Source organism: Dipodomys merriami, unplaced genomic scaffold, assembly GCF_024711535.1.
Source record: "Dipodomys merriami isolate MVZ:Mamm:240054 unplaced genomic scaffold, mDipMer1.0.p SCAF_2, whole genome shotgun sequence".
Taxonomy (NCBI): domain Eukaryota; kingdom Metazoa; phylum Chordata; class Mammalia; order Rodentia; family Heteromyidae; genus Dipodomys; species Dipodomys merriami.
In genome coordinates, this window is record NW_027203381.1 from 65,279,527 (window position 1) to 65,297,333 (window position 17,807).

The 17,807-nt window shown below is 35.6% G+C and overlaps 1 protein-coding gene and 1 non-coding gene across 4 annotated transcripts in view; both read right to left on the bottom strand.

Annotated features, from left to right (window-relative positions):
- Window positions 1-17,807, bottom strand: part of Fgf12 (fibroblast growth factor 12) — a 539,269-nt gene that overhangs the window by 35,247 nt on the left and 486,215 nt on the right. The window lies entirely within an intron of this gene.
- LOC138832661 (U6 spliceosomal RNA) lies at window positions 8,476-8,585 on the bottom strand. The gene has a single exon (XR_011373609.1). It is a non-coding gene; the product is annotated as a U6 spliceosomal RNA (small nuclear RNA).

The following is a 17,807-nucleotide window of genomic DNA, read 5'->3' on the forward strand; positions in this document are numbered from 1 at the left end:
GTAAAGATCCAGAATCACAACAAATCAAAGAAAGACTATATAAATGGGATTGCATCAAACTGAAGAGTTTCTACATGTCAAAGGACATAGCTAGCAAGATAAATAGAAATCCCACAGAATGGGAAAAGATCTTTACTAGCAATGCATCAGTCAACAGCCTCATATCTAAAATACACTTAGAGTTCAAGAAATTAAATACCCCCAAAACAAATCCTTCAAAAAACAACTCCATTAAAAAGTGGGCTAAAGTTTTAAAAGAGAGACTTCTCCAAAGAAGAAATAGGAATGGCCAATAGACATAAGAAGAAATATTCAATATCTATGCCCATAAAAGAAATGCAAATTAAAACAACACTGAGATTCTACCTCACCCAGTTAGAATGACCATTATCAAGAAAACTAATAATTACAGATGCTGGTGGAGATATGGCCAAAAGGGAATGTTACTACATTGTTGGTAGGAATGTAAACTTGTTCAACCATTCTGGAAAGCAGTATGGAGGTTCCTCAAAAGACTAAACATAGAACTTCTCTATGACTCAGCAATCCCACTTCTGGGCATTTACCCAAATGACCACAATCCGGGCCATACTAAAGCCACCAGCACAACCATGTTCATTGCAGCATTATTTACCATTGCTAAGATATGAGATCCACCCAGATGCCTTGTGGTGGATGAATGGATCAAGAAAATTATATACATACACAATGGAATTCTATGCTTCTATCAGAAAGAATGGCACTTCCCCCTTCATAAGAAAATGGAAAAACTTAGAAAAATTATAATAAGCAAAATAGGTGAGACCCAAAGAAAGATAGGCTGCATGCTGTCCCTCATTTGTAATAACTAGATTATGTCTATAAATCTGCATGTAAACCCAATGGATAGAAAAAGACTTGGACTTAATTAAACAGCACTCTAAGCATTCACACCAGGATGAACAAAGAGGGATATTCTTAGGAGAGGATCACAGCATCTTAATATGCACATGATCACATAAAATGACACTTCTGGAATGAACTCCAAGAAATGGAAACAAGAGGATTTTATTGCACTGTTTGCAGTTATTTCTTCTTACTTGCTTTTTTTCCCTTTCATTTATTCCCTTTTGTCACTGTTTTGGATTTCTTTTTTTCTTTTATTTATTTTATTTTTTATTGTGAAAATACTGTATAGAGGGGTTACAATTACATGGGCAAGATAATGAGTACATTTCTTATCAAGCATTGTAGCCTCCTTCTTTGTTTCACCTTCGTATCCGATCCCCCCCTCCACCAAAGTTGTAAGGTTCCTTTTCGACATATGACGACTTGTTCGTCTCATTGTTGTAATGGGTCCACCTATTTAAACGATTTGTTTAATTTAAATATGGATTTCTGTACCTTTGTTTTGTATATGTTTATCTAAATTGGGGAGAGGAAAAGAATCACAAAAATGGTGGGACAAAAGATGAATCAATTCAGCAATGATACTTCACTAGACACAATGTTGGAAATGAACTTTACAAGTTGGGGGAGTGATCAGAAGGGGAAAAAGTGGGAGAAAATAAGGCAGGGGGTAACACTGTTCAAAAAGAAATGTACTCACTACCTGACTTATGTAAGTTAACCCCTCTGGGCATCACTGTTACAATAAAATTTAAATTAAAAATGTTTTAAGCATTATATAGAATTTAAAAAATATTTTATTTAACTCCCATAGGCTTTTTTGGTGGCACTGATGTTTGAAATCCAAGACTCGTGGTAGATAGGCAAGTGCTCTATCACTTTAGCCATACCTTAGCCCTTTATGCTTTAGTTATTTTTCAGATTAAATCTCTCACTTTTGACCAGGGTCATCTATTTATACTTCATGCTTAGCTGGGATGTCAGGGGCATGATATTATGCCAGCTTATTGGTTGAGATGTGGTTTTGTTCCCTCTTTGTCTATGTAAACCTCAAATCTTTGTCTTTTAAATCTTTGTCTCTAGAACAACCTGAATTACAGACATGAGCATCATGCTGGGCTCTCACAGTAACTGAAGTTCATAAAATGTCATAGAAATAGGATTTATAAATTCTTATTAAAAGATTGAAGTTCAGGTAAGATTAGATCTTCATTCTGTTTCCTAAGAATTAGTTGGAGGATTTTTTGTTCATTTGTTTGTTTCAGTGCTGGTCTTAGGGCTTGAATTTAGAGCCTTAATGCTGTCCCTGAGCTTTTTTTTTTTTTTTCCCAGTCCTGGGGCTTGAACTCTGGGCTTGGGCACTGTCCATGAACTTTTCTGCTCAAGGTTAGAGCTCTCTTACTTGAGCCACAGCTCCATTTCTGGCTTTTTTTGGGGGGTGGTGGGGGTAGTGGTAAATTGGAAATAAGAGTCTCACAGATTTTCCTGTTCAGGCTGGCTTTGACTATAATCACCAGATCTCAACCACTTGAGTAGCTAGGATTAGAGGCGTGAGCCACCAGCACCCAGCTAGTTAGGGATTTTATTACTAAGATTTCTTTCCCAAAACTTGGAATCATTAAGAGGGATTTAGGCAGATTTACCTATAGCTTTGTAGCATTATGTTTTGTTTTTGTGAAATATCTGGTCCTATTAGAGCTACCTGTGTCTGGGAGTCAGAATATAGAGAAAACCTTTAGATCAATCAAATACATTACATAATTCTGTAATGGTGGAGACATATCATGATCCATTTGTCTAAATGCAATAATGGTACAACATGAAGAGAGAATACTGTTAGTTATGGATTGGGGGTGAACATGATATGCCAATCCAGGGTCCCCAGTTGAGGCATGAGCCTAAAATTACTCTGAACCTAAAATTACTCTTAAAATATATATCTTAAAAATACAATAATGACATTGATCAAGGTGCATTGTACTTATACATTTATATGTTGAATTAAGACTCCATTGTACAGCTACTTGAAACTAATTTAAACTCTTAAGTGACAAAATAAAAATAGTAATGAATCTTTAAACAGTAGCGATATGAAGAAGCATTAAAAAAGAGAATTCTACAGAAAATATGACTATTATATTAAGTGGCTTTTTAAGATTCATTTTTATTCTATGCTATTCACATGCACACAAAATGTGTGAGGTAACTTTTTTGCATAATGAGTATGTGATTATGATATTAGCTGCTGTTGTGTCACAAACTTTCAGGACACGTTCAGAGAAAATGGTAGTTCAACATCATTTGCTTTAAAAGTCTCTTGTATAATATGAGGTTCAAATTGGAAGCCATGATCTCTAAACTTTTACTCAGAGAAAAAATATCAGATAATTACTAGTTTACAATTTTCTTACAAGCTGACCAAATGTGAATATATGAACTATTGATTGTAAACTCTTCAATAGAAAAGGAAATTTTCCTTCCTTCCTCATTATTTCATACACACACACACACACACACACACACACACACACACACACTCATAGTTACAGTTTTTGGGTGTGTGTGAAGAAAATGAAGCAATAAAAACTTTAAAAGGCAGGCAATTAAGAAAGATCTCAAAAGAGGCTTTCATTAAAATTAGCAAAGAATTTTTCTGTAACCACCCTCACATGATACATTTACTTTTTGGAATCAGAATCATAAGATCGTCCAATTTTCAGCATAGAATATTTGATTTTACAAAAACATATGCCACAAGTAGGGAAGTTATTTCTTTAAGATTCATTTGTAATGAATAAAGTATCATCAATTTTACATTGCTGTATTGAGTGCAAATTCATTCAGTATTTATTAATAATCATAGCTACTTTTCATTCATGAAATATCAGTGTACACATAGCACATACATCCTTGTGTAAATAAAACAATGATATGCTTGTGATTTTAAATGGGAATCATTCTGTCTTGTAAAAATGGAATGACTTAATGACAATAGTTATTTCAATAGTAAGGTCAAGAATACTTTCAGCATCTTTTCTAAGTAACTTAATATTTAATTGTATTGTTGGAATGGTCCACACAGTGGACTAGATTTGATCCAGATAAATGTGGAATTTAGTCTTAATGATCTAGATTCCTGAAAATCACCTTGATTAGGGATCACAGAAGGTTTTGAAAATACTATGTGCATTTTTTAATATCCTAAATGTTTCAGCCATTTTGTAAAGATATATGGGATATATGCTTTGGATCAGACATTGTGCTAAGGTTGTCAAAGTGTACAAGACTTCTGTCTGCCTCTGTCCTTGAATGTCCTTGAATGGAGAGAATCAAGCATACTAGGCATTCTGTTTCCCATTATGATTGTCTAGAATAATGTTGAGGCCTCATAGGTGGCCAGCAGAACCCATGGTTGCATATCAGTTTTGACAGGGGCATCTTGAACTCTTATTTTGAAGCAGGAACAAAACAAGTTCTTCTTGTACATTTAATTAACAAGAGGCTTTATGTGTAAAACCAAAGGTTCTACTTTAGTTACTATATATGTAATCATAGACAAAAGTCAGAATCTGACAACTTGAAAAGATAGCAAAAAGCAACTTCAAAAACTGCACCTATGAACAGAGATTTTTTAATAGATATAAATGAATATATTTTGCAATCTGTGGGCATAAATTTTAACTGAGGATGTTGCAATACAAACAAAAAATAGAAAACTCTAAAAAGGAGAGATCATTGTAAACAATACAGACATAGAATGCAACCTTTCTCTTTGAGTCAATATTTAAAGCTTTTAGGCAAGATTACTTGATGGAGGTGAACAATATTTGGCAGGTAAGGGTGTCTACTGTAGACAGAATTGATGACTAAAGTATCTAACTGAACATTTCTTACTTCTCATTAAGAATAACACTATAAATGAAAACCATCAAGGTAAACTTGACAACACTTTAAAACATCCTTTTTACCTATTTTAGCTTTCTCTGACAATTACAGTCTTCAGAACACAAACTAGGGTACTAAAAATATTAGAGATATATTTTCTGAGGTTCATTTTGCCAAGTTAAGTGTGTGCATGTGCGTGTGTGCATGTGTGTGTGTGTTTGTGCACTTACGTGTGTATGTGCTCTTAGGAAATCAACAAAGCATTTTATATAGAAAATAATGTCAAATATCATTGGAATTAGCTTTATAAAGCAATCATGATAAATTCTGTCCTACAAAAAGGAATTATATAAGGAATCCATATGGTTTCTACAATTATTAGGTAAGGTTTTCCACAAGGAGAAATGTAAGGGAAGGCATTATTCAAAATAAATACTTTCATTAGAACTGATTACTTTAAAACAATAAACAATTACTATTTCTAATGCATTCTGTGATTTGATCAATCATACATAGTGTCTAAATTGAAAGTTCAGTTCTCAGTATGAAGAAAAAGGTATTTTTATTAACGTTTTAAGTTATTCTCAGTACTTGCAGGAAATCACTGTAGAGAGGTCTTGATAATCTCAGGATTAAGCAATCACTTTAGAATGTTTTTATATGTCTTTCCCATTCTTTGAAAAGGTTTCATATTCTTTTTTCTTAAGGCTGAAATTGGGTATGAATTGCATGAAATTTAATTTTGAGTACAGAGTAATTTCTTTGAAATCTTTCACTGTCATACTTCCATTCTTGTATACTTTTATAAAATTCTTGAGTAAGCACAATTGACATGCTAAAGGAGCTGATGAGTGCTGTATTTGAAATAGTAAATGAATATCAATGTGTTGTTCTAGTGTCCAAAGGAAAGGCATCAGTTCAGCAGTTGGCAAGGTGCCATGCTCAACAAAGAATGGGAAGTTGTACCCTTCACAAAGTACTTTGAGTATTCTGGTGGCAAAACCATGAAACTACCCTCATAATTTGAACATATTTGCCGCTAATAAATTTCCCAAATTCATAATTTGATTTCCCATTTTAAAGAGAAGACAATTTCACCAAAGCTAAAGCAGAATAAGGCATCCATTCCAAAACAAAGAATTGGGCAATTATCTTTCCATTGTGAGAAGAGAATATGCTAAGCAAGTTAATTACATAAGTAAGATTGAGAGAGAAGGCTCAACTTTTTCCAAGACTAAATTATTTTCAAGCACCAAATTAGAAGTGAAATGTCCAGATGGTCATTTGGGAATTGATAGTCTTTAAAACTGAATTTCTTTTTTAATATTTACTTACTATTTATTCTCTAATATTTAACCTGAATAAAAATAAAACTGCAATGAGGCAATGGGGAAAAAAGCTAAAATTAGTAACAATGCTCACTAAGTCTGTGACTCTTGAGATGTCACCTTGGATGACCTCATTAATGTCAACTTCACAGTGGATGAGAAGAGGAAACAAGATCATATCTATGGTCTGTTAGAGACAAAGACAGCTATGTGTCTTCAATGGAGTTCTAAAGATACTAGAAAGGAGGACTGAATGTAAACTGAGATTTGGAAGATATAATAAAATTTCAAGCTGATTTTATCTGATGCTTTTCAAATTTCCATGGGTATCTAATTACCAGCATCATCACCCAGGTTAGAGTGGGAAATCCTTGACCCTAATGATTATAATTAAGAGGTAAATACGAACAAACTACTGCGTCCCCAGTGAGAGATTTAGTATTGTTTTACTCTGGGTCCTCTCTGGGTACAGAGACACAGCTTTTTAAGAGATCATCTTCTGGGGCTGGGAAGGTGGCTCAGTGGTATATACTTGTCTTGCATGCATGAGGCCCTGGGTTCCATTCCTCATCACCACATAATTAGAAAAAGCCGGAAGTGGCAATGTGGCTCAAGTGGTAGAGCACTAAGAGCTGAGGAACAGTGCTCAGGCCCAGAGTTTAGGCCCCAAAACTGACCCCCCCCAAAAAACAAACATACAAAAAGGAGATCATTTGCTGAGCAATAATAGTTCATTAACAATGACCTCTAGGTTGTGTAAGTTTTGAATACTAGAAAATTTTACAGATAACTTTTTTTAAGATAAATAAAAATCAACTGAAGTGATAACCTAAGCTAACTTGTTTCAATGCAGTTCAAAGGAGAGTATGTGTAAGATACAGGAATAACTGAGAAAGGGCTGAAGTCAGCATCCCTACTAACTAAAATTGCTATTGGTTAGCTGTTGCCTCATATCTTTTGGCCTAATTGACACAATAAAATAATCTCTGAGTTCTGGTGTAGGTGTAAACATTTACAAACTTAAAATAGAACGCTATCTTGATTCCAGGGGCAACATTTAGAGTTCATGAACCCAATAATTGAGTTCTAAGATCCTACATAAGATCGAGATCCTACATATTTGCATTTCTAAGGAGGAAAGAAATAATTAGGATAAAGAAATAATACTGTCCATGAATATAAAGTTGTTTATCGAGCCAGCAGACAAATGTTGAGTTGCCTTCCTTTCGAAGCATGCCAAGAAATGTAGAAAACCCACCTGACTAGGATTTATAAGCCAACAGCAAGAGCCAAGATATTTGGTCTAAAGGAGAATTATTTATAATTATTTGGCCTTCTGAGAAATTCCAAATCTTTTAAGTGGATATTAAAATATTTTTTTAAAAAAACAATAATCTTTGTCCATTAAAAGAGAAAGCAAAAGATGGTTTCGTTGTTTATGTTTGTCTCCTTTCCTTACTTTCTGAAAACAGTAAGGTGAAAATAATAGTATCATATACTCCTTTGCTAGGAATCACCACAATCCATAAAAAATAAATGTTATTTGCTTGGCTGATAACAAGAATGATTTCCATGTCAAAGGCCAATCATATATATATATATATATATTATTTGAGGGATTATCAAGTCAGTTTCTTAGTGATGACAAGTTTGTTCCCTAACTCTAGGAAACACAGCATTACCAAAAGGATCAATCAAAAACAATGGAAATTACTCATGTTTGAGAACAGAAAGACATTAAAGTCATAATGAATATGCCAATCAAATAGAAAACATTTTCTATGCACCATTGTTTTTTCTTTTTCACTTTAAAAAATCCAAGAGATAACATATGAAACATTAAGAAAAAAACTGTGACAAAATAAGCCAAATACATTCCCCCATTATTTCCCTTTTAGCTGTACACAGATTCCAATAACTGTCAAATCCTCATAAGTGTAGATTTCAGGATCAATGATTTATATGTTATGTAATCTTGGGCAAGATGTTCTCCCGGTTTATTGTCCATTATGACAGTTAATCTTGATAGTCAACTTGATTGGACTGAGATTTGTTCATGATATTTATGAAGTGTACTTTTCTAAGTGTGTCTCTAAGGATATTTACAAAGAAGAATGGTGAAGATTTGCTTTAAATTTGTGTAGCATAATCCCTTTGGCTGGGAGTCCTGAGGAAATAAGCATTCTCTCTGTCGTTGTCTCTATTTCTGTCTCTGACTATTTCTGTCTCTGTCTGTCTGTCTCTCTTTCTCTCTGCCATTAGGTGAACAGCATCCTCTTCTACCTGCTCCTACTACCATGTAATATTCTTCACAACAGGCCTAGAATCAATGGAGCCAAGGAATATAGACTAAAATTTCTGAGACAATATCCAAAACAAAACAAATTATCCTTTTAAGTTATCTGTCATGTATTTTGTGCAGGGATTATGCTAACCTTGCCCATATGATTTCAATTTTAGTATATGTGCTGCTGAAGCAAGCACTGTATTTTGGGCATAGTACACAATAGTAACTAACAAAAACTACACCTGACTATTTGGTTCTAAATCTTTGCAAATTTTTCGAGGAACTTGCAGGTTAGAGCAGTGTTGTATTGTTGAGTGCAGAGTTTAATGAGTGATTTTGGTGAGAACTAAGAAGACCAAAGTGTTTGTAGGGTGGGTAAAGATATTAGTGCTGTCACAAAGAAATCAGATATCTTGTACCAAAACAAAAGGGAAGTTGCCTTAAGAGCATCTCAGAAATTTCCAAATCCCTTTCATTTGAGAAGATAGCTCCAAGGTTTCCCAAGTATGAGGAAGTCTTCTACCAAGTTTCAGCCATAGTTTAAGGGAGACTGCTGGTGGCAGTCTCTGGCATGATCCACATAAGGCTGGTTTGTAGGCACACAGATCGCAGGAGTTAGAGGGTTATGGAGGCTTCCAGATTTCAAAGGAAGGCCTGGGAAGCCAAGGAATGAGTGACAGAGTCAAGTCGGTCCCTAAGAAGTTAATAGGTGAAGGTGTGATCATGATATCTAAGCTGCGATGAAGACTTCAGGACACTAGAAATGCCAGGGCCTGAACATTTTCTGAGAAAAGCCACAAGCAATGGGGAACACCAACCCAGAACAAAACGACTGCAAACGTGCAAATGCTGAAGGCATAGGGCAAGGTCTACCCCCTACTGCTGGTGCCCATGATTTCTGATGCCTGAGACAGCAGAAATGAAGCTGCAGCATCACATTGGGCCTTACTTTTGGTCCAACCTCCCCTTATTATTCCCATACTTTTCCCTTTTGGAGAGAATATTTACTCTGTGCCATTTTATCTTCAAAGAAGAAACTTAAAAGTTTGCCATGAGTCTGAGAAGACACTTCCAATTTGAACACTTGGATGGGAAGGGGAAAACCAAGGCAGAGGCAACAATGCTTGATAAGAAATGCACTCATTACCTTGCTCATGTAATTGTAACCCCTCTGAACAGTATTTTCACAATTAAAAAACTTGGGCAACTTGAAACAATGGAATAAATGCTTTTCGCTGTATAAATGGCTATGCATTGTTTGTGGACCAAGGGTACAATGTTAGTGGAGCAAGTATAAAGTATCCCACAAAAAGTTTATGCTTTAGAGGCTTAGTTCTGAGTCCTGGATGAAGGAAGTAGGTCACTTGGAGTAGATCATTGGAGTATCTGTCCTTCTGATGTCTTCTTGATTCTGTCTCCGTGAGGTGAACAGCCTCAAAATTTTCCCACCTCAATTAAGTTCTGTATCACCATGAACTGAAACTTTTGAAACCATGAGCTAAAATAGTAAATCTTCCTTTAACTCATTTATGCCAGGTATTTTGCACCAATAAAACTGACTAGTGAACCCATTAAAATAGTATCAGCAATGGAAGCAACACCATTGTATCTAGATCCCTCATACAATCCTATATTTTTCTTTTGTAGAACTTGTACTGCTTAAACTTCCTGATGCCAAAAAGTGACTTTGTCTTTTACATGATTGGTGAGAAGAATTGGATCTCCCAGAAGAGCCATAGGAAGTTTTTGCACAGAAAAAATGAATGAGGAGACTACCTCGGTATTTTAAGTAAAGGTGAAAATATCTTATTTTTGATATCCAGGTAAAAAAACTAATAAAAGAACCTGAAACTTTTAATAATAAGGGTTGTGGCCTAAGAAGAATCCACAAAATCCATCTGTTAGTTATGACATTAGTAGGTATCTGTTTACAACTTAGACTTGGATTCTTAAAGAATGAGTTGAAGATTATTTAGGATGTAAAGTGCTATGCTCTGTGTTCTGTTCTAAAATGAGTAATTTCCACAATCTTTTTTGGGGGGGATTGGTCTTTTTATCATTACTCTCTAGAATCAGATTTTTACATATAAATGATGACTGATAAATTGCATCCTATGACACTATAGATGGAAATGGAAAACAACTGAAATAAAGATGTGGTGAAGGGGGTGGGAATAGAATATAAAGAAAGCTATAAGTATATGTGGATTTAAAAAGAATTGTCATACATCAAATAATACTTGACATTTAAGAAGTACAACATCCATATCTCAGTTTTCCCTTGACCCTCAGCACACCATCAAAAAGGTCCACAGGTTTTGAGGTGTTATAGCTCAACATGGGCCATAAATCTAATGAACCGCAGAGCACAATCTTATATTCATCCCTCTATTAATCCCTTTATGTTACCACCAACATGGACCCCTAAGTAGGAAAACTCTATTAGCACAGGAACTCATTAAAATCATGTTTACCCTTTTATTAACTTAAAATCATATTTATTTAACTAGATGTCTCATTAGCTTATTGGAGTCATTACTGCCTGTCAATCAGAGAGAGCAAATGAATGAATATCCTTCACAACAGAGAAACCAGCAGGACGGTAATTAATGACTTTGCTAATAGCAGCTTCGTGTTCAAGCACATTGATTTTGGAGATATGGAATATATGCTTACAGTCTCTAGGGAACAATATCCACTCTAACTTACCCAGAGCTCACTTACTAACAGCCATTAACAATACATTCTTTAAAAGATCTATTCCTAATAATCTTTTACACACGGATGTTCTCCAATGTTAATTACTTAGATTTCCATCATTCTTGTTGTCAAATTTTGCATTCAGAAGGTAAAAGTAAATTATAAATGGTACTGCCTATGCATAAATGTCTTAAGCAGAGGTGGCACTTGAGGTTAGTTTTTGAAGGGAAAATACTATATGAAAGGACATTCAGACATGGAGTAAATGCAGGATGAAGGGAGTAGCAAAAGGAAACAGATTTAAAAAGAAGCACCAAGGGAAGCACTAGAAGGACGTCTCAGAGTGACCCTTCCATTCTCCATCACTCGCCTTCTCTTCTTCCCTCCTTCTCTCCCTCCCTCCCTTTCTTCTTTTCTTCCTTCCTTCCTTCCTTCCTTTCTTTCTTTCTTTCTTTCTTTCTTTCTTTCTTTCTTTCTTTCTTTCTTTCTTTCTTTCTTTCTTTCTTTCTTTCTTTTTTCCTTCCTTCCTTCCTTCCTTCCTTGCTTGCTTCCTTCCTTTCTTTCTTTCTCTTTCCTTCTTCCTTCCTTCCTTCCTTCCTTCCTTCCTTCCTTCCTTTCTTTCTTTGTTTCTTTCTTTCTTCCTTCCTTCCTTCCCTTCCTTCTCTCTCTTTCTTTCCTTCTCCCTCTTTCTTGTTCTATCTTTTTGGGGGGTTGGACTCAGAGTCTCCAAGTTAGTAGGCAGGTAAATTACCATTTGCATCATGCCCCTGTACCTCTAAACAGAGTTTTGATGTCAGGCTTTTTGGAAGGTCACGATTACTTTAGCTATATGTATAAGTACCCATATACTTAAAACCATATATAACTGCTCAAGAATTTGGTCTTAAACATCATAGTCCTCTTCTAATTAATATGGGAAAAGGTGCCGTTGTAAGTGAAATGTACATCTTTTATATCCATATCTTGGAGTTTGTTGCTACATACACACACAGAATTTTATATAAATATGAAGAGATGCTTAGGATTATGCCATTGTGATTCTCTCTTAAGAGTATCCTCTTTTGGTCTCACTGTATGTGAGTATCTAGATCAGCTGTTTTTTATATCAGTCTATGTATTGGACAGATCAAAGAAGTCAAGACAATTATTTAATCTTTTAGAAAACCATCTTATTTCAAAATAACTGTGTGTGTGTGTGTGTGCGCGCGCGCGCACGCACACACATGGGCAGTAAAAAGTTTATTTTCTCCTACTCTAGGCACTGATAAAATTATTTTGACATTTTCTTTTCTAATAAGTTGATACTTTTATATACATTTATCTTAAGCCTGTTTTATACCTTGACCTAACTTATTATCTTTCTCTCTCTCTTCTTTCTTTCTCTCTTCCTCTCTCTCTTCCCCTCTCTTTCTTTCTCTCTTTCTCTTTCTTTTATTGTCAGTTGTGAGGCTTGAACTCAGGGCCTGGACACTGTTCCTGCTCTTTATTGCTCAAGGCTGGTACTCTACCACTTTGACCCACAGTGCCATTTCTGGATTGGCAGGGGAGGGGCGGTTAATTGGAGATAAAAGTACACTGACTTTATGTGTCAAAGGAAATAGCTTAAGAACTCCTAATGAATGATTAAGCTCCCATACTTAACTATAAGAGCAACCTTGAATTCAACTGATCAGATTTGTTTCTTCTCTCTCTTTCTCTCTCTTTTTTTTTTTTGGTGGGGGGAAGAAGGCAAGGTCAGGACTCAAACTGGGTCCTTTCTGCTTTCTCTCATTGGCTAGTATGCTACTAAGTGAGCCACATCTTCAACCCCAACTGATGGTATTTCTGAGAATTAAAGGTCAGATTTTCACATTACCATAAAGAATTAGTCATGTTAGTCAATAGATTTGATCAAATTGTCAAGCAATGAAAAACACCAAACATGTCAATTTCATTATTTGAAATTCATTCTTTGACATTCACTATTGTTTAATCAAAATTATCTATCAATGATAAATTAAGTTTTCCTTAATTGATCAAACAAAGGCTGACCTGACTGAGTTGGGATGAAGAGATTTGTTACCTATCTAGTCTCAGTCAACCATGATCCATCATTTAGTCCCATACTAAAAAGACTGTGTGGGCTGGGAAGGTGGCTCAGTGGTAGAGCGCTTGCTTTGCATGCAGGAGGCCCTGGCTTCGATTCCTCAACACCACATAAGCAAAAAGAAAAAAGCCGGAAGTGGTGCTGTGGCTCAAGTGGTAGAGCACTAGCCTGGAGCTGAAGAGCTGAGGGACAGTGCCCAGGCCCAAAGTTCAGGCCCCACGACCGGACCCCCCCAAAAAAAATAAAAAAATAAAAAGACCTGTGTGCACATACTGACAATAATTCCATTGTCTTTGTCCTAGAACAATGCAATCTCAGCATAAAAAGCTATGTAACATGATAGCTGATGGAACCTATGCATTTCTGCCCTATCCATTACAGTGGCCACAAACTACATGTGATAATTGACCATTCAAAATGTGGCTCTTATGACTGAGGAAATTATTAATTTTAAATAGCTATAAATATCTAGATCTGAGGTCTTCAGACCTTCCTGGAACCAGAATTGTGAAGTGATAGAGTTAATTAGGGACTTTTCTTTCCTGTTATTACTCACATATGCATTTGTCCGATAATCTGTTTTTCACCTTGACCTAGATTAATTACCTTTCCAGACAAGATCTTCTCTAGTGAAAAGTAATTAGAATCATGTAAAATTGACTAAGGAGGTACAACTTCATTTTCACTCAGTTACATCCAGATCTTTTATTGAAAAATGCCAATGGAGGGACAGACAGTCTGTCCCTGACTCATCTGTGAAGACAGCCTGTATTATCATCTACCTAAGACTCCTGATAACAGGGATCACCTTTGTTTAAATTGGCACTGGTACTTTAGCACTCCTTGGAAGAAATGGAGACAGTTTTGCCTCATGATCACCACATTTCTCTTAAAATGGATTTCCAACTCTAAGTTGTTTTTCTTCAGTTGTTAAAATTTGCCTTGTGGGTGTTGAAACATAAAGTTAGTAAGACTTAAAATAAAGTTTTAATATTTTAATGAAAGGATGACCTCATCTAAATCCTATTTGTCTCTGAACACACTGGGATGCACTTCTAGACATTGTGCCTGGACTTTCTTGCATTTAAACCTCACTGCTGGCAGAGCTTAGTCTCTGAGTGCAGTATAATTGTTTTTTTGTAGGTCATGGGCTTGAACTCTGGGTCTGGGCACCGTCCCTCAGCTCTCCAGCTCAAGGCTACTGCTGTACCACTTGATCCACAGCACCACTTCCAGTTTTCTAAGTGGTTTATTCAAGGTAAGAGTTTCACGGACTTCCCTGCCCAGGCTGGCTTTGAACCATGATCCTGAGATCTTAGCCTCCTGAGTAGGTAGGAATATAGACATGAGCCACTGGTGCCCGGCAAGTGTCATTTTTTTAAAGGATAGCATAAACACACTTTCACATAGTGTATCATGTGTTAGACATCAGCTATGATGTATAGTCCTGAGGCAGAAACATTTTATCAAAAAAAACCCCAGAAAATTCAGGCTTTGACATCAGGTCTAGATTCAATTTCAAACACTAAGCATATAGACTCGATAAAGCTCCTCAATGCCTTTGAATACCTATTCACTTATCAATAAAGTAGAAATAATACTTCATAACTCTACTACAAAGAGTTAACGATACTTCACTTCCAAAGCATACACTATCTGGGATTTATCAGACATACAAACGTTATACACCCCAACATCAGAAGATTATGAAGTCATGGTTCCTAAACTTAAAGGCGATGATGGGGATAGACATAAAGATCATTGCAATAAAATGTAATGACTACTCTCAGACTTGAGCACACGGGTATGGTGATAAAGTCTCAGATGACTGAGTCTTCCCCTTGCAGGAGGAACTCATTAGGCACAGAAGGTGTTGTACACAGAACAATCTAGGCACAACCAAAGGCAAATGCAGAGAAGTATGAAATATTTGCTATATTTGGAGAGTGGGGAGAACTGAAGTGTGGCTTGAACATATGGCATGCAGTGGCGGGGGGGAGGGAATATCAGGAAATGTTGCTGGAAAAGCAGTCCCAGCTGAAATGTGAAGAGCCATCAAGGCTCTGTTAAAGGCCTTGGCATTCATCCAGCCGAGGATGTGGGTCTGCGGTGGAGATCCAGCAGTGGTTTTTCATGGGCAATGAAATGAGTGGATTTGTTTTTCAGGAAATATTTTCTTGGCATTAGAGTAGCTGATGAATTAGAGTCAAAACGTGTCAAGACATAGAGCAACAGCCTCCTAACTGGGCTCCCTGCCATCATTTAGACTGGCTGAGGCTGAGGTGCCTGCAGGCCATCCGTGCAAACCACCCTCATAAAGCTAAACTCAGGAAAACCCCACTTAAAGCCAGGAGATGACAGGGTGATGACTTCTACTGCAAAACACGGTTTGCTCTTTACAAAAGGACTCATTTTAGGATCCCAGGGTTCCTTTAAATAGCAAATTCTAGTACATTTACGCCTCTCTTTAGAGCTTATTAACTACTTGCTAGGGGTGGGGAGAGTCAAGAAAAAATGTATAGATATACTTCCAAGTTTTTTATTAAAACATCCTCATAGAATGGACATCAAATATATATATTTGAAGTTACTTATCAGTGGGAACAGGAATTTGACTTCTAAAAATGTTGAGATGTAATTTACAGAAACTAGGATCAAGGAGATTGTGTTATGATTTTTCTATACAGTCATTCCAGGATTTCAGCCACACTAGCTCAAAACATTGTTGGGAACAAGTATGAAAATATTAATAGTAAGCTTAAGACAGACAGAGATATAATGCAGGATCAATGATCAAGAAACTTTATTTCCTTTAAGTCTGAATGTTATAAATGGCTTTATGTTAATTATTTCTGCCCACAGTTGGGTCATCAGATGAATTCTGTCTATCGCTACAGAGAAACACTTTACTTTTCATCTGCTATATACTAAGTTATGAAACAAAACCATTTCCTTCTAATGAGATTTAACCAATATGAACAAACTCATCTCCCCCTTCCATCCATTATATTAACAAGGTAAAGACCAAACTACAAATAAATGTTGAAGAATCTGAGTTCTAGAGTCAGAGGCATGGCTCAAGTGACAAAGCCCTGCATTTAAACAACAGTACCATCAAAAGATAAAATAATCTCAGTTCTTCAAACAAACCAATGAACAAACCAAACAGCAGTAGTGGAAAACCCTCTTTGAGGAATGCTTTTGGAGAACCCTTTGAACAATCCTAACTGGGACCAAATTCTTTGCATAAATTCACTTTTTTGGAAGTCGACAATTTCAACTGAAGTTCAATGTTTATCATGTAACAGGTATTTATTTAACTGTTACCTATGAGTATATCACTATTCCCACACAAATTGTAAGTATGTGTATAAATTATGAAATATTGAACTAATTAAGAATTGTATGTGCGTGTTTCATAATGAACTCTGAGCCTCATGTTTTCATTCATATGTATCTGTATATATATATATATATATATACTATATATATACAGATTATGTATCTGTATATATATACTATATATATGCAGATTATGTATCTGTATATATATATACTATATATATGCAGATATATATCTGTATACATACATATCTATATATATCTATATATATCTGTATACATACATACCTATATTTATATCTATATGTGTATGCATACATATCTATATATATGTATATATACATATCTATATATACAGATATATAATATATATACAGATACATATACACATATGAATTGTTATTGTTGTTGTTTTGGTTGGCACTCTAATACTTGAACCATACCTACACATCTTCTCTTTTTGCTGATTAACTAGAGGAAAGCGTTTGTTTGCCTGAACTGACTTTGAGCCCTTATTCTCAAATCACAAGCTCTTGAGTATCTAGGATTGCAGGCTTCCAAATTTCTAGTTTATAAAAGAAAGGTATGGGGCAGAAACTGTGTTGTCTTTTTTTAATTACTGTTACAATTACATGAGCAAGGTAATGAGTACATTTCTTGTCAGGCATTGTTGCCTCCTTCCCATCTCTTCCCATTATGTCCCCCCACACACCCCTTCCCCTCCCAAAGTTGTAAAGTTTCGACATAACATCTGTACATCTTATTGTTGCAATGGGTCCACCTACCTGTACCCCTATTTAAACAATTTGTTTTTTCCCTTCCCCTGCCCAAATTATACCACTGTGTTGTCTTTTAAAAGTTTTATTTTCTGATATGTTTGATAGCAAAACACACATTCTATATTGGTACATTACTGAAAAAATAAAAACTCTACCTTTATTTACCTTCCTTGTGGCTATATGTAGTTATCTGACTAAATAAAGATTGACATGATATTAATAGAAGTATACTCTGGAGTTTTCAGGAATCAGCGAATTACTGAAAAACTAAAAGTCTACATTTAGTAACATTACTTGTGGCTATATGTAGTTATCTGACTAAATAAGGATTCACATGATACTAAAAGAAGTGTATCATGGAGTTTTCAGGAAACATGAGTTAAATGAAGAAATCTGGCTTTGGAGGAAGCATTTTGTACTTCCTGCTTTGTCTAGGTGCTGTCATCACTGTCATAATAAAATTTAGATATAATGGGTAGAACTCCAGCAGCAATCTTAAACAGCCTTGAAAG